A 27,426-nucleotide genomic window follows, 5' to 3' on the forward strand; every position below is an offset into this window, starting at 1 on the left:
CACGAAGAGGATTCTCTGGCTGAAGAAGGGTGAGCTGGTTGATCCCACCAGGCTCAAGGGAAGAAGACTCTGGACTGGATCTTCTCTTGTCGTTGAAGGGTAGATAGCTCAGGACTGCAACAGGGCTTCACCGGGACTCGAGGTTGCAACAGCAGTCTTCTTCTCCGCTTCTCTTCGGTTCCTTGCAGTTCCAGTGGCGACTGACTTCCAGCCCAAGAGTCCTGCCTTTTATGCCAAAATCCCCCATTCACACAGCCTGGCTGTCAATCACACAGCGGGGGGGCTGTCCAGCCCAGACAAGCACCTCAGCCAATGAACACAAAATGCGACTTGGGTCTCCAAGGAGACCCTGTACAGGGGGTGACTACACCCCTCCCTCACATTCAGCCCACCTAGACACCCAGGCGCCAGAAGGAGGGCGTCTCTGGAGAAGCCAGCCAAATGACGGTGAACAAAGGCAAACCTGGTTTGCCGCGCAAAGTAAAACACAAGAAAGATTTTAACAAGAAGAAATGGTGACAAAACCCAACCTGAGCCGAATTAGAACCAAAATGGTCAAGCGGGTTTCATGTTTGAGGCTACTATATTAGTCTAAAACATTACCACGTTATATAAGATAACCGCGGTAGAAAAGCTAGGGTAGATACCACTGTCACCAGCCAAGTCTTAATGTTAAGGGAGCGAAACAATGCTCCAAGAGGCAAAGATGAAAAGGGATAGTAGTCAACCCTTTCCAATACTCAATGTAAGATGGGGTGTACTAGATCTGTGGTAAATGTGACTATATAAAGTTAATGGCAACTTTACATATTTCTGGGGGACAGTAGTGAGCACCAGAAAAATGGAGTCAGTGGAAAGTCTAAAAGACCATCCTGTGTTACTGCACTGAAGGTGCTGTGTAACACACAGCTAAGAAGATGATGCCTATGGAGTTGGTGAGACTCCATAGCCCATGAGCACAAAAAGTACAACACACACAAAAATATACTGTAAGAGTGGGGAAAAAGGTTCACACTCTTACCAAGTGGAAAAAATAAACCCCAGAAATCCAGCAAAGCTACTGAGGGACTCACTAGGTAAGGGAAATTAGCCATAGAATGAGAATTCTCCCTAACAAATTCACATGCTCATGAATAAAGAATACATAGCAGTACATACATAGACAACCACAGGAGGTGGCAAGGCTCAACAGAAGCAATTACTCTTACCTTCTCACCAGGCTCACCTTCAAGCGAACAGGTTGCATTGCACAGCTTGGCCAACTCTGGACTCCTTTCTGGAATCCCTGTTGACGCAGTAGAATTTCATGAAGGTGTGCGTCGACCTCCACGTAGCAGCCCTGCAGATATCTGCAGGGGCACATTAGGCAGGAACGCCATCGTAGCAGCGATCGCTCTGATAGAATGGGCTCTCGGCCGGCAGGCAGCAGTCGTTTTGCCAACCAGTGACAATGAGTGATGCAGCCGAAGAGCCACCTGGAGATGGAAGCCTTAGACAAGGCCTTCCCATGGTACACAGGACCAAAGTTCACAAAAAGCTGAGAAGGCTTCCGGAAAATATTTGTGCGGGTCACGTAAAACTTCAGCGCTCGAACCACATACAGCGAGTGCAGAGATCTTTCAGCCAGTGACGAAGGCGTTGGAAAAAACACAGGTAACACCAAGGGTTCAAGATGAAATTCCAAAGGAACCTTGAGCATGAAAGAGTGGTGCGTACACAGCACCACCCTCGTCTCTTCAAATGTCAAGTAAGGTTGCTTGCAGGACAGGGCCTGGATCTCACCTACTTTCCTGGCAGAGGTGATGGCCACGAGGAAAGCAGTCTTCCAAGACAGAAACTTAAGCAGAGCTTGATGCATCAGCTCGAATGGGGCCCCCATGAGCCTATTCATCATCACGTTCAGCTCCCACGCCAGGGCAGGATCCTTCACCGGCGGGAACGAATGGAACAGTCCTTTGATGAACTCCTTCCCTAAACGGTGCAACCAAAGGGAAGACCGTCCTGGAGACCTGGTGTAGTGGGAGATGGCCGCAAATGTACCTTGATGGAGGCGTGAGCCAGCCCCGACTTAGACAACGACAACAAGTACTGAAGGACATGTGGGGCCGTGACCCTCAGAGGGTTAATCTTCTACGACCGGCACCAAGTCGCAAAGTATTCGTAACACTTTAGAGTCGACGACGCCCTGGCCTTGGCGAGGATTTCCGTGCAGTCCGTAGGCAGCTCGTAACCACGAACTCCAATGCTGCAGGATCCAGGCCTTCAGGTTCAGTGATCCTGGGTAGTGGTGTAGGATGTCACCTCCTCCTCTGGCCAGAAGATCCGCGACCACTGGCAGCTTGACTGGAGAGTCCACTGACATTCTGACAAGATCCAGGTACCAGATCTGCCTCGGCCATGCTGGGGCAACGAGGATCATCCTGCACCGCACAGTCTAAGTTGACTGGTGACTCGTAGTAGCAGCAGCAACGGGGTAAACGCGTGCAAGAACAGGCCTTCCCACGGGAAAGAGAATGTGTCCCCATTGCTCCCCGGCTGGAGGAACCTGCTGGCGAAACTCTGGCACTTGGTGTTCATCGCCATCACAAAAAGATCGATCTGGGGAATGCCCCACCTGAGGATGATGTTGTCCACTTGATCCTGCCGAAGTTCCCATTCATGGCAGGAGCGCAGCTCCCTGCTGAGAGAGTTGGTGGCAGTGTTTTTGACTGTGGCCAGGTGGAAGGGAATGAGGAACATCCCCATGGCGACGGCCCAGTGCCACAAATCCTCCACCTCTTTGAAAACCTGGTCCCCCCCTGCTTACGGATGTAAAACATTGTGGTGGTATTGTCCGTGAAGACCCTCACCACTTTGCCTTTGAGGGACGGAAGAAAAGACTTGAGGGCCCAAAAGACAGCCTGTAGTTGCAGCACATTGATGTGTAGCGCCTTCTCCTCTGGCAGCCACAGGCCTCTGGCATGGAGACGTCCAGTGTGCACTCCCCTCCCACGTCCATCGTGACTGTTTCCTGGTATGGAGGGCTCTGGAGGTCCCTGCCTCCGCCGATGTTGGAGCAAATGCCCCACCACCTTATCACTCAACGGAACTCCTTGTCGAGCGCAATCCTGTCTTTGAAACTTCCGGACACTTGGATCCAACGTGCGTCCAGGAACTCCTGAAGCGATCGCATCCACAACCTGCAGAGCCGGACCAGGCACATGCATGACAACATCATGCCGAGCAGCGACTTGTTGGTCCTCACCGTGGCGACCTTCAGTGCTAACAGCCGTTGCACCTTGCCCAAAATGGCCGCTATCCTTGCCTCCAACTGAGCTGCTAGACAGGACACTGTGTTGAGCCTGGACCCCAGGAACAGCGCATACTGAGATGGAGTTAAGCAGGATTTTGCATAGCTCACCGAGAACCCCAGATCCATCAGCAGCCAGACTGTCCTCTTTGTGTGATCGACAGCAACGTCCTCCGACTTGGCCCGGATGAGCCAGTCGTCGAGGTAAGGGTACACATGGATCCCCTGTAGACGTAGATGTGCCGCCACCGGAGCCAGGTACTTACTCTGGGTGCCGACTTCAGTCTGAAGGGTAGAGCCTTGAATTGGTAGTGCTTCCCTTGTACAACGAAGCGCATGAACCTGCAATGTTTCATGTGAATGGGGATGTGGAAGTACGCGTCCTCCAGATCCAACGACGATAGAAAGTCTCCCTCCTCCAGTTGGCCGAGCACGTACTGCAACGTGACCATCCTGAATTTTTGGGACTTGATGAACTTGTTGAGTCGTTGTAGATCGAGAATGGGTCTCCAGCCCCCGGTCTTCTTTCTTACTAGAAAGTATCTTGAGTAAACTCTGTAGCCCCGGAGTCGCTTCGGAACCAGCTCTATCGCTCCTTTTCTTAACATGGCCTGAACTTCCAGCAGCAGTTGAGGTATGTGTTGTTCCTGCCGGGCCACCGGTGGCATTCGCGGACACGTTCACTGAAACTCCAAGGTGTGTCCGTGGGCAAGAGCATCCAGCACCCATCGATGTTTTCCCACACACTGATGAACTTCGCCAGCCGGCCTCGCACCGGGATGCAGGGGTGGGGGCCCGATGTCTGGGCTGGTTCAGTCCTACTTGGAGGCTGGCACGCCACCTTGGGAGCCTTGACGACGACGGCGGCCACCTTCGAAGGCCTTGGAACGACCCCTGTGTGCATCCTGGGTTGTGGAATGGGAGGGTTAGTGGCAAAGGAACAGCCTTCCTGCCTCCCTGAAACTTGAGGAGAACCATCTCCGGTTCCGGAAGTACCTCAAAACCTTCCTCTTCGCCTCCGCTTTCTCTCCCCCTCTCCCCTGCTAAAGTTACTGAAACTGCACTGAATCTGCAACTGGGCCACTCACTGTTCTCAGTCCTTGGCCAAGCCACTCTCCCCTGCACTACCTCCTTGGCACCCCCTGCACTGCGGGACTGTGTCTGTATCCCTACAGCCCCCCTTCCCAGCACTTGTCTGCACTTACCTCGCACTTGCCACTAGCTGGCCCTTGTTATTTATCCTGTATGCTATTAACCCTGTACTGCACTTTCCCCACTCCCTTTCCCCCCTGCACTTTTCCCTTCCCGTCTACCCTTGCACTTGCGCGATCTGAATGACACCTGGCCTAGTAGGATCGTTGTCTGTCTCCCTGTGTCCCCCCCGCCTCGTCGCGCCTCGAAACACTTGTGTATAGGCGCATTACAAATGCCATATCATATCATAAAAGGACGATACGCCGCCGAAACTGTTCAAAGACCTCCCTGACTTCCCTCCTGAGGGACGAAAGGACGGGCGGTGCTGCTGCAACGTGCCAAGGGCATGGGCCATCTCGGTGTCGGCTTTGATGGCCTGAAGAGATTCGTCGACTGCCTTGCCGAAAAGATTGTCTCAGTCAAAAGGCATGTCCAGGACCCTTGTCTGGACTTCTTGCCTGAAGTTGGTGGCTTTCAGCCAGCCACGAAGATGGAGGCAAACACTGTTCCCCTTCTGGCGGAACCCGGTTTCTGCGATGCCCAGGGCCACAGTGATGGTGTGCTCCGACGCCAATTCGCCTTCAAGAAAGATCTCCATTGCCTTCACCCGCTTGTCCTCAGGGAGGAAATCCAGGATCAGAGCAATCTTGTACCAAAGCTCCCGGACGTACTTGGCCAGCATCGCTAAGGCGTTGGCCGCTTTGACCGTCACTGCCGCCAAGTAGATGACTTTCCATCTCACGGCGTCCAATTTCTTCCACTCGCTGTCCAGGGGAACAGATGTTGACGACAATGGGTTGGATGATTTCTTTCTTGCTGCAGCTGAGACCATAGAGTCCGCCGACGGTTGCAACCTCAGACTCTTGGGTGCAGACTGTGGCACCTGATACTTCTTCTCTAGCCGGTCTCTCTTAGCCGAGGAAGGGTTCGTCAGGAGCGCCAGCCCAACATCCCAGACGTTGTCCAGGAGAGGTATCGATAGAATGGTCTTCGTCTTCGTCTCCCGGCGTTGTTACAGGAAGCCTCTCATTTTCTTCTCCTCCGGAGTGAGCTGAAACTGTTCGATGCATGGGCAATCGTGGAATGAAAAGATTCCATCTCGTACGGTGGAGAAGCTCTTGGCGGCGGTGAGAGGCCACAGACATCTGTGTCCGTCGCAGCCGTGTCCATCCCTGTCTCCCTGGATGGGGAAGGCAGCGATGGCTGGAGCAGAAGCATGGGGTGTCTCTTCTGTTTCTTCGGCGGAGGTGGCCCCCATGTCAACGGGGTCCCCGTCGGTGGAGTCGCTGGTGGTGCCGTCGGCATCTTCGTCTGAATCACCGACACCAGTGTGTGGAGGGTCGAGCGAATATCCTGCGACAGATCCCTGGGAGGTGCCTGGGGAACAGGATTGCTGAGCCAAGCGCCTGGGTCGTCCCCTGTCCATCTCCTCTGGAATGGACGGAAACAACTTTTTCCTCGTCGGATGACGAGATATCCGTGCCCTGAAGTTCTTCTTACCCCCCCCTTTCCTCAGGTCCTTAGGGGTCGGCCTAGGGCTGAGGTCCGGCATCCTCTTCTCCTGAGTCTTGTCTACCAGCTTGGCTGAAGCATCCCACCTGTACAGACACACCACTCTGGCGGCCACCGGGGTACCTTGAACCGAGATGGCGGCCGCAAGCATCTCGATGGAAGAAGACGTCTTGGACTGGAGCACCTTGGCCTGCATCGGCAGGACGGATGCCTTGTCCTGTCTGGCCTTCTCTGGGCTCTCCCGCAGCTTCCCAGGGGTAGCTGACTTTCTCCTCGACGAAGAGCTGGAGCGATGGCTGGAGATCAAAGCAGATGGAGACGATGAGCACGCCCTGACCGTCGCGGAACCCGCTTGCACGCGACCGTGGCGGAAACAGACTCACAGTGCTTGGCCTTATCTTGTGCCCCCACGGATGGAGCACCCTCAAAGGACTTGAAAGCCCGCTCAGGTTGGCCGTATACGGATGAGGACCACTCAGGGTAGTGCCGGTCCTTCATCGTGCGCTTTGAGAAGCCACAACAAATTTCACAATCTTCCTCCTTGTGCGTAGGGTGTAGACAATACCGGGACTGGGAATGCTTGTTGTCCGTGAAAACATACTGCAAACCGCAGCTGGAGCAGAGCTTGAAGAGGGAGACTCTGTCCTCCTTCTCCTCTGTTATAATCCGGGGCAGTGTAGGCCTGATGGCTTCTGGAAACTTCCAAGAAGAAAAACACTTAACGATTTAAGCCCTTCAGGGGCGAAGAATGAAGCCGAAAAATGGGTCCCCGTTGAGCGGATAGATAAGAGATGGAGCACACAGGCTCGATTGAACAAAAATAGAGATTTTCAACCAAAAAGGCGCGGAAAAAGCAGAAAGCTTGAGGAGTAAAACGCGACGAATCCCAACACTTGGATGTGCGGTAAAAGTCTGAAGATGGCTGCCAGAGGAGGGGTTCAGGGAGAGGGCAGTCATTGGCTGGAGGTAGAACCAGAGCTCAGTGATTGGTTTTAGGAGAAAGACAGTTTATCAACAGTTTTTCTTTTACCAAGGGTTCCCAGCCTGACGATGGGGAATATTTATGAGCACGTGAATCCATGTCAGACCCCATGCTGGAGAACCGATGGAACACCAATGAACACCAGTCCAACAAAAAAGACGGACTAAAGGGTTATGCAGGAGAAGCACCAGTGCAGCGTCATTAATATCAGAGGTGGAGACGCTAGTGAGAGTGAAAATCGGGAAGTTTAACGGGAAGAACGTGACACCCGGGGAGCGTAGCTAGTATAACAAATACTATGGCTCAGCGTGTTAAAGCTTATTGCTGGGATCTGTGTTTGATCTGCAGGTTCAAATACAGGCAAGGCCAACTCAGCCTTTCAACCTTCCGAGGTCGATAAATGCGTACCAATTTCGATTGGGTAATGTGTGTAAATATGTCCTACATGAAGCGCTTTAGATTAAATCACTATATAAAAAACCAAATTATTCTTAAATTATTATTCATAGTCATCTCAGTAAGACACTAAGTAGTCCAAAGAATGAGCGTCATCATACTTATCCCAGTAAGACGCAAAGTAAGCAACAAGTTACTTACCTGTAACTGTTGTTCTCCAGCATGGGTCTGGCATGGATTCACATGCTCGTGAATATTCCCCGCCGCCAGGCTGGGAATCCTCGGTAAAGAAAAAATCAGTTTCAGTTTCATTTCTGAACTGTCTTTCTCCTAACAACCAATCCCTGAGCTCTGGGTCATACTGCCACCAGCCAGTGACTGCCCTCTACCTAAGCCCCTCCTCTGGCAGCCATCTTCAGATTTGGTAGCATGTAAAGTAGCAGTAGGATCAAGAGAAGAGCTACAGAGGGGTAGGCGGGAGGGTTCGCATGTGAATCCATGCCAGACCCATGCTGGAGAACAACAGTTACAGGTAAGTAACTTGTTACTTCTCCAGTATGGAGTCTGGCATGGATTCACATGCTCATGGATAAAGAATACATAGCAGTACACACATGCACACCCACGGGAGGTGGCAAGGCTCAACATTAAGCATCTCTTACCTCCTCAACAGGCTCACCTTCAAGCAAACAGGTTGCTGAGCACTGCATGGCCGACTCTGGTCGACCTCCACTTAGCAGCCCTGCAGATGTCCAGCAGGGGCACATCAGAAAGGAACGCCGTAGTTGCAGCGATCGCTCTGGTCGAATGGGTTCTCGGACGGCCAGGCAATGGTCGGTTCGCCAACCGGTGAAAATGGGTGATGCAGCCGGAGAGCCACCTGGAAATGGAAGCCTTGGAGAGGGCCTTTCGAAGGTTCACAGGGCCAAAGTTCACAAAAAGTTGCGAAGTGTTCCAGAAAATCTTTGTGTGGTCCAGCTAGAACTTCAGTGTTCTAGCCACATCCAGCGAGTGCAAAGTCCTCTCAGCCGGCGACAAAGGCGTCGGGAAGAATACAGATAACACCAAGGGCTCGTTTAGATGAAAGTCTGATGGCATCTTGGCCATGAAAGAGGGGTGCGTCCGTAGCACTACCCTCGGCTCGTGGAATGTCAAGTAAGATGGTTTACAAGAGAGGGCCTGGATCTCTCCCACTCGTCGTGCGGAGGTGATGGCCACAAGAAAAGCTGTTTTCCACGATACGAATTTCAGTGGTGCTGCTTGCATATGCTCGAACGGAGGACCTATGAGCCTGTTCAGCACCACATTGAGTTCCCATGCCGGGGCTGGAGCCTTCACCGGAAGGAATGAACGTAACAGTCCTTTGACAAACTCCTTAACCAGACGGTGTGACCATAACGACGACCATCCTGGAGATCTGGTGTAGCGGGAGATAGCCGCCAGATCTTTGATGGAGTCATGGGCCAGTCCAGCCTTGGCCAACGATAGCAAATACGGCAGTACCTGAAGAGCTGTGACTCGTAGAGGATCGATCTTCTGTGCACGGCACCAAACGGCGAACCTCTTCCATTTATGTCCATAGCATTTTAGAGTAGACTATGCTCAGGCCCTGGCAAGAACCTCCTTGCAGCCCGCTGGGAGATCGTAGCCCCCAAACTCTAGCGCTGCAGGAGCCAGGCCTTCAGGTTCAGTGATACTGGGTCGTGGTGTAGAATTGCACCTCCTTCCCTGGCGAGAGATCTGCAACCACTGGAAGCTTGACTGGAGGGGACGCTGACATGCAGAGAAGGTCCGGGTACCATATCTGCCTCGGCCACGCCAGTGCGACAAGGATCATCCTGCACCGGGACCGTTTGAGTTGATTGACGAGTCCAAGATGCAATGGCAACGGAGGGAACGCATACAGAAACAGGACGTCCCGAGGGGAATGAGAATGCGTCCCCCATGCTCCCCGCTGGGGAAAACTGCTGGAGAACCTCCGGCACTTGGTATTCGTCGCTGTCGCAAACCGATTGATCTGGGGATTGCCCCATCTGCAGAACAGGTAATCCATTTGGCCCTGCCGAAGTTCCTACTCGTAGCAAGAGCGCAGATCACTGCTGAGAGAGTCGGCGACTGTGTTCATCACTCCTGCCAGATGAAACGGTATGAGGAACATCTCCTGGGCTACAGCCCAGTGCCATAGGTCCTGCGCCTTTTTGGAGAGCGCCGGGGATCTGGTGCCAACCTGCTACCTGATGTAAAACATTGTGGTGGTATTGTCCGTGAAGACCCGCACCACCTTGCTGTTGAAAGACGGAAGGAAGGACTTGAGGGCCCAAAACACTACTTGCAGCTCCAGAATGTTGATGTGCAACGTCTTCTCCTCCGGCAGCCACAGGCCTCTTGCGTGAAAACCTCCGGTGTGAGCACCCCACCCTTCTAGAGAAGCTTCCGGCGTGACCGTCTCCTGGTGCAGTGGGGTCTGAAAATCTGCGCCTCTGGACAGATGTGAGCGGACTCCCCACCACTGTATCGATCAACGTAAACTCTCGTTGAGCTTGATCTTGTTCTGGATGAGGTAGATGCATGATGACGACATGCTGAGATTTGATGGATCCCTCTGTAGCGATCTTCATTGCTAACAGCCATTGCACCTTGCCCAAGATGGAGATATCCTTTCCTCCGACGGAGACGCCAGGCACAACACTGTGTTGAGTCGGGATTCCAGAAACAGCGCGTCCTGCGATGGAGTAAAGCAGGACTTTGCATAATTGATCGAGAACCCCAGATCTGTCAGGAGTCAGATGGTGTTTGCCGTATGGTCGACGGCAGTGTCCTTTGATTTCACCCGGATGAGCCAGTTGTCCAGGTATGGGTATACGTGGATCCCTCGTAGACACAGCTGCGTCGCCACTGCAGCCAGGCACTTGGTGAAAACCCTTGGCGCTGACTTCAATCGAAGGGAAGGGCCTTGAACTGGTAATTTTGCCCTTGAACCACGAAGCGCAGAAAATTGTGGTGTCCCTGGTGTATGGGGATGTGGAAGTAAGCGTCCTCCGAATCCACCGACGATGGGAACTCCCCCTCTTCTAGCTATCCGAGTACATGCTGAAGAGTCACCATCCGGAACATTTGGGACTTGATGTACTTGTTGGACGACGTAGGTCTAGGATGGGCCTCCATCCACCGGTCTTCTTGACAAGGAAGTAACGAGAGTACACTCCGGAGCCCCTGAGCCTCTTTGGGACAAGCTCTATCGCGTACTTTTTTAGCATGGCCCGCACCTCCAGCACCAGCTCAGGGATGTGGTTTCCCTGCCGGGCCACTGGTGGTATTTGTGGACACTTCAGTTGAAATTCCAGGGTGTGTCCGTGGGCGAGAGCGGGAGGGTTGATGGTAGGACAAAGCACCTCCACTGAATCCTTTGGAAGAACCCTGGGATTTTCCGCCTGAAGTCCGAAAGGACGGCCGTCGCTGTTGAAGCATGCCCAAAGCACAAGCCGTCTCTGTGTCTGCCTTGATGGCTTGAAGAGACTCATCCACGGTCTTTCCAAATAGATTGCCCCGTCGAATGGCATGTCCAACACCTTCGACTGAACATCCTGGCAAAAATGTGTAGCCCTCAGCCAGCCCCGCCTATGAAGGCAAACACTGTTGCCCATTTGGCGGAACCCCGTGTCTGCGATATCCGTGGCCACCGTGATGGCATGGTCCGATGCCACCTCACCTTCCTGTATGATCTCCAGAGCTTCCACCCTCTTGTCGTCTGGAAGACAGTCCAGGATGGGAGCGATCTTGAACCACAGCTCCCAGTCGTAGCGCGCTACAATGGCGAGAGCATTGGAAGCCTTGATGGTAGTCGCTGCCAACGTAATAACTCTTCACCCCATTGCATCCAGCTTCTTCCCCTCACTGTCCGGAGAGAGGAGTCCGCCGAAGAGGAGAAGCCTGAAGATGTTTTCTTGGCTGGTGCCGAAACCACAAAGTCTGGAGACGTTTGCGACCGCAAGCACTTAGGCGCAGAGTCCGGCATGTACTTCTTCTCATAACTGTCCCTCTTCGAAAGGGCCGAGGAAGGATTCTTCATGAGGGACAACCCCTCGTCCCAAATGTCATCCAGGAGATGGATCAAAAGTACAGTCTTCCTCTTCGCCTCGCGGCGCTGGTATAGGAAACCTTTCTTCTTCTCCTCAGGGACGAGCTGGAATAGCTCTGATGCCCTGGAGATCATGGTGTGTAACAAGCCTATCTCGTCGGGCGGCGAAGAACTGGGAGGTGGAGACAGGAGATCCCCAAACCGCTGTCGTCGTCCGTGACAGTGCCCGTCGTCGCCGTGTCAGGATCCGTCTCATCCCTCGGGGCGGAGGGGGGGTGGAGGGATGCGATGGGTGGCTAGGAGGCAGAGGGTGAACTTTCCTCTTCTTGGCTGGTGGTTCACCTGACGGTACCGGTGCCGAAGGAGAGGTTGTCGGTGCAAGAGGCATCCTCGTCCGGATCTCTGAGCATAGAGTATGCAAAGCAGCGAGAATGTCCCCCGAGATATCCCCAGGTGGTTGCTGAGGCGGTTGCGGCGACGGAGGAGCAGGCATTTGCGGCCTAGGCTGTTTGTCCAAGCCCTCAACACCCTGCTGTTCCTCGTTGGTCTCATCTTCGTCACCTTCATCATCGCCCTCGTCAGGATCCTTGCCATAGGGCCTGCCCTCAACGCATTGTTCCTCCTCGAAGGTATGGAGGCTGGTAAGCTCCTCCTCTAAGGAGATATCCGTGCCCTGGAGGACTACCGTGCCACCCCTTCTCTGTGACCAGGGGGGATGGTTCCGGTGAAATGATAGGCATCATCTTCTCCGGCGTCTTTTCTATGGGCTGAAAAGAGGACTCCCTCCTGGCAGGCAGGGATACTCTTGCCTTCGGGGCCATGACCTGCGGATCCGCCACGGCAGCCTTCGTGAGGGACGCCACCACTCCTTCGATGGAAGGTTGGGCCTTCGTCAGATGAACCTGGGCCTTCATGATCCTGGCCGAACCCGGGCCTTCATCTTAGGGGTAGTGTCTGAGCCCCGCTCCCCCTTGGCCTTCTCCGCAGGGCCTGTCTGGGTGTTCTCCAAGAGTTTGCCCGGAGGGTCCGACTTCCTCTTCGCCGAAGATCCTGAGCGTTGGCTAGTGATTCAAGCAGTTGGAGACGCTATACTCGCTCGGACTGCCGAGGAGCCTGTTGCAACGGCGCTCCCGGTGACAGTGGACTTGCGGTGCTTAGCCTTATGTTGGATGTCCGCGAGAGGGGCGTCCTCAAAGGTCTTAGAAGACTGCTCAACTTTCTTCTGGGTAGGGGAGGCATGCTCCCGGGACTCACCCAGAGCAGAGGCCTTGGCCTGCAGCCAATCCTTGAGCCGCCTGTGCCGGGGTGGGGCACCATCACCAGACAAAAACGCACAGTCCTTCTCCATTTGCGTTGCGTCAGAGTGCAGACAGTAAAGGCACAGGGAATGTCCGTCGTCCGAAAAGACATTCCGCAAGCTGCAGCCGGAAAACAAATCTTGAAAAGGGGCGCCGAGTCCTTCTTCACATCCACCATGTCCACACGGTGTAGACCTTGGAGAATCTTCTGGAATCCTCCACGAAGAAACTTCCGATGGAGCGCGAGGCGCGATTGACTGAAAAAATAGAGTAAAACTCTTAGAAAAAGCGCAAAACGCAGTAAAGCTCGAGAACTAAGCACAAGGACTCCCAACACTTGAACATGCGGTAAAAATCTGAAGATGGCTGCCAGAGGAGGGGCTTAGGTAGAGAGCAGTCATTGGCTGGTGGCAGTATGACCCAGAGACCAGTGATTGGTTGTTAGGAGAAAGACAGTTCAGAAACGAAACAAACTGATTTTTTCTTTACTGAGGATTCCCAGCCTGACGACAGGAAATATTCATGAGCATGTAAATCCATGGCAGACCCCACGCTGGAGAACCAGAAGAGAGAATTCATTCATTCATTTTGACATTTCTATAGCACCTTTCACCATAATTATGGTCCCAACGTGCTGTTGGTTGGACGCCCTCTGAGTGACCGGAGTACAAATTTGGGAAAATTGGGAAGTGCTATTATGCGTGTGTGCATGTCAGCCATTAAAGCTAGGCAAGTCCATGTCTGAATGGTGTGTGGATGGGCGCAGGGGAGGTATACTATGAACTAAACAGGTGAATTGTGTTTAAGGAGAAAGATTTATGTGGGAAGCTACAGTTTGCATTTTTGTTGGAAAAGGTAGCTTCATTCTTATGGCAGAGGTGTTTAGTGTTTGTTTTATATGTGAGAGCAGGGTGTGTGGAATGAGCCTGACCTTCCGCTAAGTCACAAAGGTGCAGTGTGCGGGAGGAGAAAATGGGTTAGCTGTACAAACGACAATGTCTTTATCTTTGGTTCCAGCTATGTACCTTACGCAATTAGGCTGAAATGCATGAAGGAATATGATATTATATTAGGTAGTAAGAGTGGTGGGGTTTTGCTGGAGTACAGTAATGGCTATGCTCCCCACCCACACCACACTTAACATATCAGTCGCTGTAGGATGTCTGCTTCAGGCGTCCCAGGCGACCACTGGCAAGCACGCAGTGGAGCTGCTTTAGTGGGGGTGCTGCCCTTTGCACAGAGTGGAGCTGCGTAATAGGGTAACTGCCCTTTGCCTCTGGCCCCAACTTTACTGTGCGCTTTTAATACATATGAGAGGCATAAAGGACTGGAAATCTAATACGCTCTGTGCGTGTGATTGAAGCATTTTGTAGCCGCATGTGTGGTAGCAGAATGTGCAGTAATAGTGTCTCTCGTAGGACTGTGTGTTGTAGGTGTGAATGTTGTAGGATAATGTGTTGTTGGAGCGCGTGTGTGAGTGTAGCAGCATTGTAAGTAGCTGAACGTTACATAGGCGCATGTGATTTAGGAGCACCTGTTCTCGGAGTGTCATAACATAAGAGTGTGTCGTAAGTGTACTGTTAGGTACAGGTTTGGGGTAGTGCTCTTAAGGAGCCCTACAACAATCTCAGTCTCCGGACAATAGGACCCAACCTTTGGTATAAGTCTGAACTACACAGGCGGTAGTGCAGTGGAGAATCCAGGCTCATCTCAAGAGGGGCCAATGTGAGCAGTAGAGCGGTTACACAAAGAGTCACAGTGGCACGTATTCAAACAAACACTTAAACTCAAGGTTTCCTGATAAAACAATTATTTATGTATTTACCGGTCATTTATATAAGCCTTCTTTAGAAGGGAGCAATATTATAGCAACACACACATACCTCCAAACACTCTTAGTTTCTAAATCAGCAAGCACCCATTGGGGATGCCACACAGACCCTTTCCTACACCCTCAGGTGACATCAATTGTTAGGACACTGTGGACATTGATATGTTACTGTTAGCATTTAGAATAGCACTGAGATGTGGCAAAGAAAAGGTTACTCAGAACAAACAAGGGGTCACAATTATTCTTAAGCAGGCACATACTTTTCAACCCTCCCTAGTGTCAGAGGAGAGAAGAGTCTTTCAGTGGGAACAGGCTAGGCCAAAGTCAAGAGGCAAAAGTCTATGTAGCCGAAGCACCAAAGCCCTTTTTGCAGGTAAGTAGAAAAGTCTTTGCACAATGTTTTTAGAAGTATATAGTTAAGAGGAAGAATCAATGTAGGGCCACAAGCTGTTAGGCTTGTGAAGAGTAGAAACAAATCTACAACGAGAGGTAAATTCTCTTAGAGTAAGCAGCAGATGACTTCTGTTCCTGTGCAGCTCTGCAGATCCTGGTGTTTCTGGGCCTCAGTCGTGAGGACAAGAGGGAGGACTTCAGGGGACTCCTGCACTGCAGTGGGACGGTTACCGACAGCAACCGGCTATCTTCCAACAATTGGAAATTCGGTGTTTCAGCTCCTTGCGTCTACCTCCAACAGCACCACCGAGGTTTCTGGATGTCGAGACGGACTTTCCTTGCATCTGGGGTCCAGCACTCTGTTAGGGTGGCTCTGGCTTGGTCAGTACCGCTTCCTGTGAGTCTGGAGGATCTTCCTGGAGTGTCTTGGCCAGCTTAAAAGCAACGCACACAAACTGTTCCTCTCCCTGGTGTCGGGGTTCCAGCAACTCTGTGGAATTTCAACCAGCTTCGAGAGCGATGTCCAGGTGGCTGACCTTGGAGTTGATTGGTCCCACCAACTCAAAGGGAGAAGTTGTCCTTGCAGGGGCTTCTCTGTTGATATGAATTTGGAGTTTCAGCACAGCAGCAGGGCAAACCAACGGTCCAGGAGTTGCAGCAGGCGTCCCCTTCAAGTTCTTCTTCGGATTCCTTCATCCAGTGGTCGACTCGGTCTTCCAAGCCAAAAAAGCTTGCTTTTTAAGCAAGTTTCTCCCATTCATTCCAGCCTGGCTGTCAATCACCCAGCAGGGTGGCTGTCCTTGCCGGACAGCCGGACAATCAACTATGAGTGCATTCCTGTCTCCTAGGAGACCAAGCACAGGGTGTTTCGGGCACCTCCCTCACTTCCTGCCCCTACCAGACACCCTGGAGCGAGAGGCGTGAATCCCGCCAAAGACAAAACAAACCAAGGGACCAAACCTGGTTTGGCGCGCAGAGTAAATCTCAAGAAGGACCTTTCCACAAAGAAATGGCGAAAAAAGAAGACCGGGGGCCTTTTTGACTAAGATGGCTCCCGTGGGTGCTTCACTGCAGCCGTGAACGCAGCCCGCGGTAAAGACACCACGGTAGTTAAAAGTAAACCACTGCTACCAGCTATTCATCGAGAAAAGGGTAACATAAAAATGTTACATGAGAAGCTAGACAAAGGGGTACTTTGTAACCCCTCCAGCACCCTATTGTGAGATGGTGTGTGCTGGGTCTAGAAATGTTAAAGTGTAAGTAAAGTCAATTTCACTTTACTGCTCTTGGGAACAGTAGTTATCCAAGAGAAAGGTGTTTTAAGCCTTTGGGGAAACCTGTAAGATTTCCCTGTAGCACTACACTGAAGGTGCTGTGTGCTACAATGTAAAAAAGATGCCTATGGAGTTTGTCAGACTTCAAAAACCAACAGAAAAACAGAGTTCAAATCACATTAAAATACATGAGAGAGTGGGAAAAAGGGTCTCACTCTCTCCAGGTAAAAATGAAAAAGTCCTAGAGTCCAGCAAAAGAGCTGGGGTTCTCTAAGGTAGAGAGGAATTAGCAAATTTCTGAGAATTCTCCCTAACACATAGTAACAGTGTGCGTGGTTTCAGCATGTGTCATAAGAGCAAGTGAGGTACGTACATGTTAAGTGTAGTAGGCGCGTGTGTAGCAGCTGTGCGTGTCATGAAAAGCATGTATTATAGGAGTGTGTGTTGTAGAGCGCATGCAAAAGAAGTGTGTGTCATAGAAGCACTGTTAGGAAAGATTTACTTTTTGCAAACTTTCCCTCTATAGTTTCCTATGGAACCCCATTATTTTTGCATTGTTTTGATCCATTCTGACTTTCTGAAGATAAGTAAAGCCTTCAGCGTAACTTCCCTTGCCTTCTGCTCATTGTTATGGGGAAATATATCAGTCCTTCAGACTATTAGTACTGAGAAACTGTTTACGTTTTTATTTCTAATACTTTTTAACACTGCACACAGAACCTTACAGTGCAGTGCAATGGTGAAACATTTGCATCACCATAGCTTTTTACACATGGGATTTTTGGTTACTTTTACATGTGCCTAGAGACAAGCTGGTGGCAGCAGTTACCATGTTTGCATTATTCTTGGTGTATGTTAGGAAAGATTTCCCTCCATTTTTATGAACCCCCAAACAATTTGCTTTTATTTTTTTAATCTGACCTCTTTTTGTAGTGCAGTCACAGGCTTTTGCTCATTTGTCATGGGGAAACTGACATGTCCTTAAGGCCGTCAGTACTGGGAAACATTGTTTCCCTTAGTATTGTTACAATGTTATCCCTTTCGGTAGCATTTATTTATTTATTTTTCCATTTATATAGCGCACACAAGCCATGAGGCATCTGGGTGCTGGAGAGAACCAGTTACATGACGCCCAGAAGCAGAAGAAGAAAACAGAGAATTGTTCCATCCCCCTGTCCTTTGTCTGCCAGTGTGCCTGAATAGGATGAGCTCCCACAGGGGGTCTGGCTGTCCTGATTGGACAGACAAATAGCCCCTTTCTGTAAAATGCTGAGAGAGATTGCAGAGTGGTGTGTGCTAGAACTATATAAAAGATGAGGCTTCTGGAGTGAAAAGCAAGTCGACCACTGGAAGCTGAAGTAACCGAAGAAGACGACGACCAGAGACGCCTGCAGACTCTTTGCAACACCGGGAAGCAACCACTGCTGTCCTCAGCCCATTTTCTATGCAACAGAGGAGCTCTAGAGAGGATAAGGAACAAGTTACTTACCTGTAACTGTTGTTCTCCAGCATGGGTCTGGCATGGATTCACATGCTCATGAATATTCCCCGTCGTCAGGCTGGGAATGCTCGGTAAAGAAAAAACCAGTATCAGTTTCATTTCTGATCTGTCTTTCGTAGTAGTAACCAATCACTGATCTCTGCGTCATACTGACCACAGCCAATGACTGCCCTCTACCTAAGCCCCGCCTCTGGCAGCCATCTTCAGATTTGGTAGCACGTGAAGTGGCAGTATGACCAAGTGAAGAGCCGCAGAGGGGTAGGCGGGAGGGTTCGCATGTGAATCCATGCCAGACCCATGCTGGAGAACAACAGTTACAGGTAAGTAACTTGTTCCTTCTCCAGCATGGGGTCTGGCATGGATTCACATGCTCATGAATAAAGAATACATAGCAGCACACACATGCACAACCACGGGAGGTGGCAAAGGGTCAACATTAAGCATTACATCAAACTCAACATTAAGCAAATCTTACTTCCTCACCAGGCTCACCTTAGGCGAACAGGTTTCGCAGCACTGCTTGGCCGACCCTGGACTCCTCCCTGGAATCCCGATCGACGCAGTAGAATTTCGTGAAGGTGTGCGTCGACCTCCACGTAGCAGCCCTGCAGATGTCCAGCAAGGGCACACCAGATAGGAACGCCGTGGTAGCTGCGATCGCTCTGGTGGAATGGGCTCTCGGACGGCCAGGCAGCGGTCGGTTTGCCAACCGATGACAGTACATGATACAGCCGGAGAGCCATCTGGAAATGGAAGCCTTCGAGAAAGCCTTCCCCTGATTGACAGGTCCAAAATTCACAAAGAGTTGTGACGTCTTCCGAAAACACTTTGTGCGGTCCACGTAGAACTTCAGCGCTCTAGCCACATCCAGCAAGTGCAAAGTCCTTTCAGCCGCCGACGAAGGCGACGGGAAGAAAACAGGCAACACCAAGGGTTCGTTGAGGTGGAAGTCCGACGGCACCTTGGGCATGAAGGAGGGGTGCGTCCTGAGCACTACCCTCGTGTCGTGAAAAGTCAAGTACGGGGCCTTGCAGGAAAGGACCTGGATCTCTCCCACCCGTCGTGCGGAGGTGATGGCCTCAAGAAACGCTGTTTTCCACGACAAGAACTTCAACGGAGCCGAGTGCAGAGGCTCGAACGGAGGTCCAATGAGCTTGGTCAGCACCACGTTGAGCTCCCACGCCGGGGCCGGAGCCTTCACCGGCGGGAACGATCTGAACAGTCCCTTCATGAACTCTTGCACCAGACGATGAGACCACAAAGACGTCCGCCCCGTGGTTCTGGTGTATTGGGAGATCGCAGCAAGATGAATCTTGATGGACGCGTGCCCCAGTCCAGCTTTGGCCAGCATCAGTAGGTACGGCAGTACTTGGGGGGCCGTAATCCGTAGAGGGTTAATCTTCTGTGTGTGGCACCAGACAGAGAACCTCTTCCATTTGTGTCCGTAGCATTTAAGAGTTGAGGACGCCCTGGCCTTTGCAAGAACCTCTCTGCAGTCGGCCGGTATGTCGTATCCTCCAAACTCTAACGCTGCAGGAGCCAGGCCTGCAAGTTCAGCGACTTCGGGTCGTGATGGAGGATGGTGCCTCCTTCCCTGGAGAGAAGATCCGCGTCCACTGGCAGCTTGATTGACGGGGACGCTGACAAGTCCAGAAGGTCCGGGAACCATATCTGCCTCGGCCACGCAGGTGCGACGAGGATCATCCTGCACCGTGACCTCTTGAGCTGGTTGAGGAGCCAGATCAGCAATGGCAATGGAGGGAACGCGTATAGAAACAGGCCCTCCCAGGGGAACGAGAAAGCATCGCCCATGCTCCTCGGCTGGGGAAACCTGCTGGCGAACCTCCGGCACTTGAAGTTCGTCGCCGTCGCGAACAGATCGATCTGGGGTGTGCCCCACCGTCGGAAGAGGCGGTCCACTAGATCCTGTTGTAGTTCCCACTCGTGGCACGAGCGCAGCTCCCTGCTGAGTGAGTCGGCGATGGTGTTTTTTATCCCTGCCAGATGAAACGCCACCAGAAACATCCCTTGGGGGACGGCCCAATGCCACAGATCCTGCGCCTCCCTGGACAGGGCTGGGGACCTGGTTCCGCCCTGTTTCCTGATGTAGAACATGGTGGTGGTGTTGTCGGTGAAGATCCTCACCACCTTGCCCTTGAGGGATGGAAGGAAGGACCTGAGGGGCCCAAAACACTGCACGGAGCTCCAGGACGGTGATATGGAGGGACTTCTCCGTCGGGAGCCAAAGGCCTCTCGCGTGCAGATTTTCGGTGTGCGCTCCCCACCCTTCCAGGGAGGCATCCTTGGTCACTGTCTCCTGGTGGCCGGGGGTCTGGAAGTCCATGCCCGCCGTCAGATGCGCGCGGGTGCCCCACCACCGGATCGCTCGTCGGAAACTCTCGTCGAGTGTGATCCTCTCCTCGAAGCTGCCCGTCGTCTGGATCCAGCACGCGTCCAGGAACTCCTGCAACGGGCGCATCCGGAGCCTGCACAGGGGGATGAGGTAAATGCAAGAAGACATCATTCCGAGGAGGGACTTGATGGACCTCACTCTGGCTGCGTCCGCAACCAGCATCCGCTGCACCTTGCCCAAAATGGCCCACGTCCTTTCCTCCGACGGAGAGGCCAGAAGCGACACTGTGTCGAGCTTCGCTCCCAGAAACAGTGCGTCTTGCGCGGGCACCCGGTGGGACTAGGCGTAGTTTATGGAGAATCCCAGGTCCGTGAGAAGTTGGACGGTCCTTGCCGTGTGCTCCACGTCGAGCTCCTTCGTCTTCGCTCGGATGAGCCAGTCGTCCAGGTAGGGGTAGACGTGGATACCCTCTCGGCGCAGCTGCACCGCCACCGATGAGAGGCACTTGGTGAACACCCTGGGTGCCGACCTCAGTCCGAAGGGAAGGGCTCTGAACTGATAGTGACGCCCTTGGACCACGAACCCGAGAAACTTTCGGTGTCCCTTTAGGATGGGAATATGGAAGTAGGCATCCTCCAAATCCAACGACGACAGGAAATCGCCCTCCTCCAGCTGACCCAGGACGTGTTGGAGGGTGACCATCCGGAACTTCTGTGCCTTCATGAATTTGTTCAGTCGTCGTAGGTCCAGGATGGGACGCCATCCTCCCGTCTTCTTCTTCACGAGGAAGTATCTTGAGTAAACTCCGGAGCCCCGAAGCCTCTTTGGGACGAGCTTGATGGCGCCCTTCTTGAGCATCGCCTTTACCTCCAAGAGAAGTTGAGGGACGTGATGTTCTTTCCTGGCCACAGGGGGGACGCGCGGGCACCTCTTCAGAAACTCGAGCGCGTGACCCTGGGCTAGGGCGTCCAGCACCCAACGGTCGGTGGAGATGGACTCCCACACGCTGACGAAGCTTGCCAGCCGGCCTCCCACCGGGGTGCTTCGGTGGGGGCCCGACCCCACGGCCGGTTCAGTCCTGCTTCGACGAGGCTTTGCCGCCTTGACCTCCTTGGCGACGACGGCGGGGTCCGCCTGACTTGCCTCGTCCCCTGTAAGCTTCCTGCGACGACGAACGGGCCGCTTGACGGTAGGTGGAAAATCCACGTCCGAAACCTTTGGAGGTACCCTGTTTGCCTCCGCCGCTCCGAAAGGGCGGCCGCCGTTGCTGGAGAAGCCCAAGAGCCCGGGCCGTCTCCGTGTCTGCCTTGATGGCTTCAAGGGAATCGTCCACTTTTTTCCCAAACAGGTTGTTTCCGTCGAACGGCATGTCCAAGACTCTGGTCTGCACGTCCTGACGGAAGTCAGTAGCCTTGAGCCATCCACGCCGCCTAAGGCACACGCCATTGCCCAACTGGCGAAATCCAGTGTCAGCGATGTCCGTCGCAATCGTAATGGGGTGGTCCGACGCCACCTCTCCTTCCTGCAAGATCTCTAGGGCATCCGCCCTCTTGTCGTCCGGTAGGAAGTCCAGCAGGGGGGCCAGTTTGTACCACAACTCCCTGTCGTAGCAGGCTACGATAGCCAAGGCGTTGGCCGCCTTAATCGTTGTCGCTGCAGACGAGACGACCCTGCGTCCCATCGTATCCAATTTCTTTCCCTCGCCGTCCGGCGGGGAGGTCGATGTAGAGGCCGCGCCCCCCCCGCTTTCTTCCTGGCCGCCGCGGAGACGACCGGGGTCGGCTGTGCCCGAAGACACAAGGGGGCCGCGTCCGGGACCCGGTACTTCTTCTCGTACCGATCCCTTCTAGCCGGCGTCGTGGATGGGTTCTTGAGGAGGGCGAGGCCCTCATCCCAAATATCGTCCAGTAGAGGTACGGAGAGGACCGTCTTCCTCTTGGCCTTGTGCCGTTGATAAAGGAAACCTTCCTTCTTCTTCTCTTCTGGGCAGATCTGGAAAAGCTCGGATGCCCTGGCGATCATGGAGTGAAACGATCCAATCTGGTCGGGCGGGGAAGCCCGGGTGGGAGGTGACGACGGCAGATCCTCGTCGTAAACCTCGTCGTCCGTACCCGTCGCGGCCGAGTCAGTCCCCGTATCATCCCCCCGAGTCGTGGACGGGGAGGAGGGCTGAACAGGGCGCGATGGCTGAAAAGGAGGTGGAGGATGAATCCTTCTTCTCTTAGGGGGAGGGCTCCCAGAAGGGCCTGGCTCCGGGTCCCCCGTCGGGAGCGGTTCCTCTGCTGGTGGTAACGGCAGTCTCGTCCTTATCTCCGAGCATAAGGACTGTATAGCCAACAAAATGGCCGCAGAGTTGTCTTGCGGCACTGGTTGAGGGGAGTCCGACGGGCGGTCAGGGGCCCTGTCGGCACCTTCGACGTTATCGTCGTCTCCTACGTCGGGGTCCCTCCCCACGGGCTGGTCTTCTTCCACGCCAACGCTGTGGCTTAAGACTTCGATCAGCTCTTCCTCAGAGGTTGAGGCCGAATCCACAACGACCTCCTGCCCCCCCTTTTTCTTCTCCATCGGAGGTTTCACGGGGGTCCTGTCGATGGGCATAAAAGAGGACTCCCTCCGCGGTGGCAGGGAGACTCTGAGCCCCGAGGTCGCCACCACTGGTGTAGCCTCCACAGGCTGAGCCAGGGCCGCCGCGACTGTCTCGATAGAGGCCTTGGCCAGATGGATTAAGGCTTTCGCCACCTTAGGTGCGCTCACCGCCTTCTCCTTGGGGGGAGGGTCACTGCCTCGCTCTCCCTCCGATGAGGCCTTCGAGCTCGACCGGGGCCTATCCAAGAGCTTCGCCGGATGCTTGGCCTTCCTCTTACCCGAACCAGAGCGTTGGCTCGTGGTTGATGGTGCCGGGGAGGATGCGCCCTGCCTGGCGCCCGTAGAGCCCGACCGTTCGGCGCTCCCGGTGCCAGCGGACTCGCGGTGCTTGGCCTTGTGTTGGACCCCCGTCGCCGGGGCGTCCTCAAAGGTCTTAGAAGACCGCTCGGATTTCTTCTTCTTCTTCTCTCCTGACGGGCTCTTCCCTTCCAGCCAGTTGGCGAGACGTTGATGGCGGTCCTTCATGGTCCGCTCCGACATATTGCCGCAAAACGCACAGTCCTTCTCCACGTGCGTCTTGTCCTCATGTAGGCAGTAAAGACAGAAGGAGTGTTCGTCCTCCTTAAAGACATTCTGAAGCTGGCATCCAGGGCAGACCCTGAACAGCTTTCCGGGCGTCGAGCTTCCCTTCTCCTGGGCCATGTCCGAGATGGGCCTGAGAAACTTCTGGAGTCCTCCAAAAGCGTGGCTCGACGAAATCTTCACCCTTGAGGGGCGTAGACGAATCCGACACGGGTCCCCGTTGATCGGATGAAGAAACGGTGGAGCTTGAGGCTCTTTTGACCGAAAAATCGAAGTTTTTGAGAAAAGAAAACGTGAAAAAATAGCACTAACGCTCGAGAGCAATAGCACGAGGATCCCAACACTTGAACGTGCGGTAAAAATCTGAAGATGGCTGCCAGAGGCGGGGCTTAGGTAGAGGGCAGTCATTGGCTGTGGTCAGTATGACGCAGAGATCAGTGATTGGTTACTACTACGAAAGACAGATCAGAAACGAAACTGATACTGGTTTTTTCCCTGACGACGGGGAATATTCATGAGCATGTCAATCCATGCCAGACCCCATGCTGGAGAACTCCTTCCTTGTCACTGGTGGGAACAACCAGTCCCAAGACGAACTTTGAATTGAGCCATCTCCCGAGGTCCTAGAAGTTTCCACAGCTGCAGAACCCCCAATACCAGGAGACCTGCTGTCCATTTTGAATGCATTGTTGTGGAAAGGCTGAATCCATCCAAATCTTTGCATGTCTAACTAAGGTTCAGTGTACTTACCTACAGCTCACATCTTCCTCTTAAGATAAGCCGAACTGCTCTGCCACTCTACCTATATCTTGAGTTAGTACAGACTAATACTAAGAGAGATCTACAAACCACTGGGATAGCTTACTAAAGACTTAGTACCAGAAGGACTTTAGGAAAACTCCCCCCCCAACAGCCACACCAGTGCAATGAGGATCATCTTGCAGGGGCAATGTCTGAATGTGTTGATCACTTGTAGTAACAGAGGGATCGCCGGGCTGCATGCAGGAAGAGGTCCTCCCAAGGGAACGAGAAGGCGTCCCCTTGACTCCTTCGCTGAGGATACCTGCTGACAAACCTCGGACACTTGGAGTTTGTAGCTGTGGCGAAGAGGTCGATTTGAGGGGGACCCCACTCGCTGAAGAGGCGAGACTCTTGCGCTTGCTAGAGCTCCAATTCGTGGCAGGGCCGCAGCTCGCAGCTGAGAGAGTCCCCAATGGTGTTCTGAACACCTGCCAGGTGAAATGGGTCAAAACATCTGTTGAGCAATGAGAGAGAGGGAGAGAGTGAGAGGGGGAGAGGGAAAGAGGGAGAGGGCGAAAGGGGAAAGGTGGAGAGAGAGAAGGGTGAAAGGATGGGCCCCAACTTGTACCATAACTCCCTGTCATACTTTTAGAGAATGGCATGGGCGTTGGCCATCGAGATGATATGTTTTCCCGCTGCATCCAGCTTTTTACCCTCCTGGTCGGAGGAACCATAGCTGAGGAAGACTGATTGTAGGACCTCTTCCTAGCGACTACAGAGTCTGGCGAGGGCTGGCACCTGAGGCTCTTGCGGGCCGAGTCTGGAACCCGGTACTTCTTTTCCAAGCAGTCCCTTTTTGCAGGAGCAGTGTCAGGGGCCTTCAGGACCAACAAGCCATTCCGTCCGATGTCATCCAAAAATGGGACTGAAACAATGGTCCTCTTGGAGGACTCAGTCTCTCAAAAAGGACTTCTTCCTTTTTCCTTCCCCCTGGTACATTGTTGGTTTAAAAGCTTTGCAGCCTTAAAGATGGTCCTCTTGGAGGACTCCCATCTCTCAAAAAGGACTTCTTCCTTTCTTTCCCCTACGGTACATTGTTGGTTTAAAAGCTTTGCAGCCTTAGAGATCATGGAGTGAAAAGACCTGATCTCCTCCAGGGGAGAGGCCCGGAGGGGCACATCGACATCAGAAGGTTCCTAATCTACAGGAACGTAGTCAAAGTCATCCATGCCTTTTGTACCGGTTGTGGCAGTATCAGTGTTCGTGTTCGTCTGAACTGCTTCCTACAACACTGGGGGAGTGCAGCAGGCAATGGCCGCGGGGTAGCAGGGGCTGGATGAGGTGGCATCGCCTGAACATGAGAAGACCTCAGAGGGTTCCTTGCTGGCACTGGAATAGGAGCAGTGGGTAGCTGCTGCTGGATCTCCACCACCAGTTTTTGTAAGGTGGTTAAAATGTTCGAGTACATATCCGTTGGTGTAGGAGCAGGTGCTGGAGCCAGGCCCCATGAAGGGCTGAAAGGGCAAGAAGGTTGGGGAGATGGCACCCCCTGCCGAAGTATTAAAAGGTGCTGTGCTCTGACCCCTGGTCCTCCGTCTGTAAGAGGAGAGCGGGTTGACTCGCTGAGCCGGACTGCTAAACACACTACTTGAGAAAAGCTAAGCAGACTTGAGAAAAAATTGTGCGCACAACACGGTTGAGGTGCTGTAGGGCTCATTGGACATCCGTGCCAGCTGGCCAGAGCATTCTCCTCGGATGAAATGACCAGCCGTGGCGGAAGGCTACTTTAGACAGAAGAAACCTCGTTTTGGCCTACTCTACATCACAGTGCACATGGTATTGCATAATGCAAAGCCACCCAGCTGTACAGTATAATGCCTAAAGGAGCAGCACCTAAAAAGAGCGGAACAATGGACAAATTTGCTAAGCCAACTGCTAAGCAAACAAACACAGGAAGCGAGCGGACAGGTGGTCAGGAGTCGTCAACAGCAACATCACCTTGCCTCCCGCTGATCTACAAGGAGTCATGATCATCATGCAGCAAGGATGTTCTGCCATTAATGACAAATTGGACGGTATCAACATAAACGTCACCACGATCCGGGCACAGCTGGAAAAGGCTTCACACGCATCACTGAAACGGAAACACAGATTGGCACGGCTGACGATGTCATGGCGGTATAGCAGAGCACAGTGACAACCATGGTGAAATATTTGGGCAGCATTAAGATGAAGTGCGAAGACCTGGAGGCGAGATCGTGACGGAACAACGTCCGCATTATAGGGGTGCCAGAGGACGCCCTGAAGGGCTCCATGGAATTAGTTGTGGAAGAACTGTTGAAAGATCTGCTGGGGGACCCGGGTTGGTCCCAAAATGTTTGCAGTAGAGCATGCGCACAGAACACTGGCAGCTAGGCCTAAACCTGGTGCGTTCCCCCGGCCAATAATTGCGAGACTGATGAACTACAGGGAGAGGGACAAGGTTTTGAAGGCTGCACGGGAGAAGCAAGAATTGAAGATGGGCTCCAATGTGATTTGCATAATTCCCAGACTTTAAACTGGCGGTGCAGCAAGAGAGACGCACTTTCATCGGGGTCAAAAAACTGCTGAGGGAGCGGAAGATACCTTATGCTATGCTGTACCCTGCCAGGCTGTGCATGCAGTACAATAGCAAAACTTACTTTTTTACGTTCCCAGAGGAGGCAGCATCGTTCGTTGAGGCCAATATCCTCCTACCGGAGAAGCAATTGCTGGAAGCCGGGGAGTGATTAAGGTAGGCTTGCATAGTACGCCTATAATGATGCTGAGCACGCTGAGTGCCCAGCCCCTTGATAATGAATACGCAATTTGGAATGTGCTCTGGGAAACGTTTGTTTAAAAGTTAAATTGAGATCTATGCCCGGTCTGGAGGGAGTACAATGTTTATAATGGGCTGTGCGGCACCCTAGAAAGGGTACTCAATATGTCCGATATACTAAATTTCGTCACCATTATGCAAGTTTAAAATGTGTTCTGGCAACGTTGGTTTACAATGTTCATGGAGGTAAAGCCAAGCTAAGGTTATATAAAGCAACGCCGTGGACTCTAGTCACCACGGAAGCAGTTGCCCACTTTGCGAGTGCACATTTCTGTTAGACAGATTAGGGGAAGGGGAGTGGGAATGGGATGGAACATAGTCAAAGTTTGGGGTACTATGAGGGAGGGGGAGGAGGAATTTGGGGGGGGAGGAGGTGGGGTGTTAAAGTTATGAAAATGCACAGGTTGATTGCGACATGTTACTGCCGAGGAGGGAGATGGTGCAGGATTGCGGTGATTGCCAGAAGACATGTGAGAGATGATGGCTAGAGTTCGCCCGACTGAGGTGAAGTTATTAAGCTGGAATGTGAGGGGGCTGGGTATACCTATGAAGATGCACA

This window comes from Ambystoma mexicanum, chromosome 3q (genome assembly GCF_040938575.1).
Source record: "Ambystoma mexicanum isolate Mex_15411 chromosome 3q, UKY_AmexF1_1, whole genome shotgun sequence".
Classification (NCBI taxonomy): Eukaryota; Metazoa; Chordata; class Amphibia; order Caudata; family Ambystomatidae; genus Ambystoma; species Ambystoma mexicanum.